The sequence below is a fragment of the Pteropus vampyrus genome, unplaced genomic scaffold (assembly GCF_000151845.1).
Source record: "Pteropus vampyrus isolate Shadow unplaced genomic scaffold, Pvam_2.0 Scaffold212, whole genome shotgun sequence".
NCBI classification, from domain to species: Eukaryota; Metazoa; Chordata; class Mammalia; order Chiroptera; family Pteropodidae; genus Pteropus; species Pteropus vampyrus.
The window spans coordinates 1,324,729-1,330,313 of NW_011888993.1; the positions used below are offsets into that span (position 1 = coordinate 1,324,729).

The 5,585-nt window shown below is 52.6% G+C and overlaps 1 long non-coding RNA gene across 2 annotated transcripts; it reads left to right on the plus strand.

The window, feature by feature from the left end:
- Positions 1–246: 246 nt before the first annotated feature.
- LOC111747128 lies at positions 247–4,501 on the plus strand. 2 transcript variants are annotated; one of them, XR_002783405.1, is made up of 3 exons: positions 247–340; positions 2,188–2,376; positions 3,669–4,501. It is a non-coding gene; the product is annotated as an uncharacterized LOC111747128 (long non-coding RNA). The 2 variants fall into 2 exon arrangements; XR_002783406.1 differs by having other exon boundaries at positions 4,223–4,501.
- The last annotated feature ends 1,084 nt before the right edge of the window (positions 4,502–5,585 follow it).

A 5,585-nucleotide genomic window follows, 5' to 3' on the forward strand; every position in this document is an offset into this window, starting at 1 on the left:
GCCCGACAGCCAATCACCGGGGAAGTAGGCGTGGTTCCTGGGTTAGCCTGGCCTTTTCACCCCGCGCCGACGGAGCCGCGCGGTCCTAGCGCCCGACGTTGCTAGGGGTTTGTGGGACCCCTCAAAGTTAGGGGCGACGCAATGGGCTCTCTCACCCAGACTCCGGCCGCCAGGCCCGCGCTACCCTAGCCTGCCTGCAGCTTTATGAGGCCTCATATGGGCCGGGGAGAACGGGGTGGGCTGGGGCGTGCGTGGGTTGCGGGGAAGCCCGAGCCCGAGCTCGCCACTCCTCGGAGTCCGGTGACTTCTCGGCCGGGAGAGACACAATCGGATGCGGAGAGTACGTATTAGTTCTAATTAATTAGTCATTAAGGATAATGATGGGGATAAATCATCGTAACACCCGCCGGCATTTAATGAGCGCCAACTGTGCCAAGCGCCCCACCTGGGTTTTCTCATCCCAGCTGGGCGGGAGGCGGAGCAAGCCTCTCTCATTTCACAGGCCAGGACGCGTGCACGCCCAGAGAGGGGAGAGGGTGCTGAGGGACGCACAGTGCTCACCTGACAGTGAGTCAGGTGCGTGCATTCTGCCGGCCCGAGCTCTCGCCCCCTTCCCAGTCTCCTCCAACGGGCCACCCACTACTGGGTCACCACAAGTTCCTACAAGCTTTGGATGCAGGTCTCCCCGGGCCTCCAGGCCTCCTCCAGCAGTGATGTTAAACTGCGTGGCCAGAATCATGGGTTCCCGACCAATCCCACCCCCGCGAGCTGTTCCAACTGGGACAAGTTCCTTAGTTTCGTGGGGCCTCAGTCTCCGCGGCTCTAGAGTGGGTATGATGTGTGTTAAAAGTGATAGAAGTGTCATCTCTTAATATTTTCGGCCGGAAGACTTCTGAGCACCCCCTAGTCCACTGTCAGTTATCACTCTAGGCTCCCACAGTGCCCTGGGCTGCCCCCATTACAACCTAATATCTGCTCTCCCGTCTTGCAGCTGTAACCATCTGTCTGCCCCACTGGACTGTGATCCCCACGGAGGCAGGGACCAGGGCAGTCTAAGTCACCGCATCGTCCCAAGCAATGCCCGGCACATAGTAGGAGCTCAAGAAATATCTGTTGAGACCACAGAATGGTGGTTACCAGAGGGGCAGGGGAGTGGGGGGGTGGGGACAAAGAGGGTCAAGGGGGTCACATACATGGTGACGTGACGAAAGGAGACTACACTTTGGGCGGTGAGCACTCAATGGAGTACACAGGCGCTGTATTATAAAGTCATACACCTGATATTTATATCATGTTATTAACCAGTGTCACCTCCAATAAGTTTAATTAAAATAAAAAATAAATATTTGTCAAATAACTGGATGGTGGACATACGGGCAGAGAATCAGAAATGCGCACAGATATCGGGAAACAGATGAGAACCTTGTATGAACTTGAGGCTCGAGCAGCCCAAGGGCGCCCAGCCCGACCGCAGCACTAACCCCATATGAACTTGAGGCTCGGGCAGCCCAAGGGCACCCAGCCCGGCCCCAGCTCTAACGCAGACCACCCACTGCACCACACACTTGTATGAAAAGGAGCCTGAACAATGGGTGTGGGTGGGGTGCGGGGCTGGAGAGAGAGAACCGAGCAGGGGAAGAGGGGTGATAAGGATTGACCGCTCTGGAGGAGATAAAGGGATAAGGAAAGATAAGAACCTCAATTCTTTCCTTCCTGTAGGTCAAGCTCCCTTTAGATTTCTTCAAGAGAAATGAGAGACTTCTAAAAATTATTTCTAAAAATGAAAGACTATTGCAAAATCCCAGTTTAGGATTTTCATTGCCATTCCCCGCCTCCTGTCATCCCATGACACCCCTAGGCGATTTTACACCATTTGACGGCCATTTTCCAGACTGGCCAGAGGACTGAGCGACATGCACCTCCCATATCTTTGAGTTCTTTGTTCCCTGGCAGGGGAGGGTCCGGCCCAAGGCAAAACGGTGGCTCTGTGTTCAGTCTTCTATCAGCGTTCCGTGTGGGGCAGTCCCCCGTGGCAGGCAGCACATCTCGGGGGGCCCGGTCCTGTTGGTGCCAGCTATTTCCTGGCCCTGACTCTGTGGGGAAGGCAGAAGAGGCTGCCCCTGACTCTGGGGCCAACCAGGGAGGCGCCTCTGAGTCAGGTCATTCATTCATTTATTGTTTTCACAGACTCATTTGTTCAGTGGATCTGGCTTCGTGCTGAGCAATGTTGGAGCCCTGAAGATTTGAAACTTCTAGTCTGAGAAGGGGGACAGAGCTGGACACTCCAAGTCCCCCCACAGTCAGAGCTGTGGCTGGAGGAACAAGACCCAGAAGGTTGACTGAATGGCAGATGAGGAGTCAGGACCTTACCCCCAGGTCAGCAAGGAGCTAAGGGGGAATTTTGAGAGAGGGTGGGAGAGGGGTCAAATAAAAACTCCTATGGGGTGGGAGTGGGCGGCTTATTCCCAGGCAGGCCTCAGCTGTGGGCAGCACACCTGCCCCGAGTAAGAGCAGGGTCGGATTTGCCAGGCGGATCAGAGAACGCCCTGCTAGAGGGACGGAGATCTGGAAGGATAGATGAGTGCCCAGCCCTGGGACAGGACAGACTGATAGACAGACGGGCCTGGGATCAGGAGCGATCCGTACAGCCTTTGCTATGCCCAGAGCGTCCCCAGCTGCCCTCCGACGCCAAACCCGCGTCCCCTCTTCCCTGGCCAGAGATCAGATGTCCTGGTGGCCCGGGTCCAGCCTCCAGTGTTGCGGGGGGTAGTGAGAGTGGGGTGTTTCCTCTCATTCTCTCTCTGACCCAGGCCCAGGATGAGCAGAGGTAGCGGTGCAGGAGGGGGAAGTGGAGGAAAGCAGAGGAGGGGCTTCAAGGCTCAGCACCAAAGTCCTAAGATCACAGGATGGCTGAGGGGGCGGCGGAGCACGTGACGGGCGGCTGTCCTGAGCGTCACAGCATCCCCGCCCTCCCCCATTCGGCGCCAGCAGCATCCCTCCTCCGGCACCGGGACAACCAAAAACGCCTCTAGACATCGCCCAGTATCCCCCAGGGGGCTAAATCGCCCCTGGATTGAAAGCCCTGCACTAGAAAATTCTCTGCAACAGGGGTTTGATTCTTGGTGGACAAGAGTAGCTTAAGGCTTTACGCAGCATGGACTAGCCAGGCCCAGCTCTGAGCGCCAGGTGAGAATTAAACTCAGTAAATCCTTTCACCAGCCTCATGAAGGTAGTTACTGTCCCACTTCACAGAAGGGCGAACTGAGACAGTTTTGATGAGTTGCTCAAGTCACACAGCTGGGGTTTGGCGCCCCCTCCCTGAGCATCTGAGGGTCCAGCAACAGCAGCAGCAACAGGGTGCACCCTCTTCGGAGGCCTGAGAACTCTGTCCCCACGCCCCTTCATTCCAGCAGCTGCTACCTACTCCTGTACTTCCCCATTTCGTTCTCAGCCTTTCAACACCAGTTAAAACGATCCCCTGTATTAAATTCGCTATGTGAAAAAAAGCCCCAGGAGGGTTGGGGCAGCCCGGGAGAACGGCGCACACCCACACCCTGATTTTTCCTGGGGGTCGAGAAGAGTTGAACCCCCATGTTGGCAAATAAGCATTAAACATGTAAATGGGAAGGGCCACGGCCCATTCATTTCGTGACTTCCTACCTACGCAGAGAAAGCAGTCCATGGGCCGCAGACAGCAGAGAGGAGACATTCGTCTGCCTTTCCTACAGAGTCAGGACTATTTCCTCATCCAGCGCCAACAACAGCCAGGGCTGTGACACGGGAAAGGACCCCACTGTGTATCAGTCAGGACTCGCTGAACGGGCGGTGGTCCAGTCCCGCTGAGGAATGTCACCCAGCCAGCGTCAGAGGGACTGAGGCACTGCTGAACACCTGACACATAAGGGCACTAGGAGAAAGGTTATAGCGTGAAGGGAGATTTCAGGTTGATGTTTGCAGCAAGAGAGAATACGCTCACAAGAGCAAGATCCGACCTCGTATCTTTTACAGGCATGTGCACGTGTGCGTGTGTGTGCATATGATCAGCTTTGCATGGTGTCCCACAAAATTCAGAGGAGGAAGTCCTAACCCCCAGGATCTCAGAATATGACCTTATTTGGGAACAGGGTGGTTGCAGATGCAATGAGTTGAGTCACACTGGAGTAGGCTGGGCCCCAGTAAGAGTATGACTGGTGTCTTACGCAAAGCGGAAATTTGGACCCAGACTCGTGCACAGGGAGAACGTCATGTGATGACAGAGGCAGAGGTGAGACGATGATTCTAGAAGCCGAGGAATGCCAACGATTGCCAGGAAACCACCAGCAGCTGGGAGACAGCACGGAACAACTTCTCTCCTACAACTCTCGGTAGGAACCGATCCTGATCAAGTCCTGATCTTGGAATTCCAGCTCCCCGAACTGTGAGACAATAAATTTCGTTTGTATTTTCAAAGGATCTCGGATTTCTAGGGCAATAGATTGGGACACTCTTCCCGGTTTCATAGCAAAAAAAAAACTTCCAAATGAAGCGCAGAAATGAATGCAGAGAAACTAACGCAAAATTATACGCCTTCAGACTGCTTCATGTTGACAAGAAAAACCAATTTATAATTTGGGGGCAAAAAGGATACTCTTTTAGATAAACGTATGAAGGATCTAAGTAGAATTGCATAAACGCTGCTTGTTGGCGGGGCTGTGTATGGATCACATGAATTGGAAAGAATACGCTTTTATTTTTCCTAGAAAACACCCATGTAGCAAGGCATTTTTCTTGGTGCCAAGGAGCTATAAACTGCTTTCAAAACCAGCCTCAAAACCTTTCATTTATTTCTGATGTGCAGGAAGAATCCTGAATTCCTTTTGCAGTACCTCGGGAGTGGAAAATGGTTTCTATGGCAACACCAAATCTGTCAATCAAGCAAAAGAGGCAGGGCTCTGAAGGTCTTTCCTGACTTCCAGGGCGGAGGCCTCCCCAGGATTGTTTTTAATCCAGCAGAGAGAGAGGCAAGCAAGGCATGGGAGACCACACAGCCGACGAAGCAACAGAGCAGGATCTGGAACGTGGATCCATCAAGATTCCAGGGCATATTCATCCTCTTAGCCAGATTTAACTCACATACCACACAACACCTCCCTTCAAAGTATACAACTCTGTGCTTTTTTGTACGTTTACAGAATCACACAAACCATCACCGCAGTCTATTTTTAGAACATTTTAATCACCCCCAAAAAACCCTCACCCCATAAGCGGTCACTCCCCATGCCTATTCCACTAATTCTTTATCCCTAGGCAACCAGGAATACACTCTCTGTCTCAACCGATTTGCCTGTTCTGGATATGTTATATAAACGGAATCTTACACTGTGTGGTCTTTTGTGACTGGCATCTCTTCCTGAGCATCATGTTTCGAGGTTCACAGCTGTTGTAGCGTAAATCAGAAATTTATTCATTTTTATGGCCAATAATATTCCACTCTTCCACATACTCTTCCATTGGGCCACATTTTGTTTGTCTGTTAATCAACTGATGGGCATTTGGGTTGCTTCTCCTTTTTTGGCTATTGCGAATCTTGCTGCTGTGAACATTCT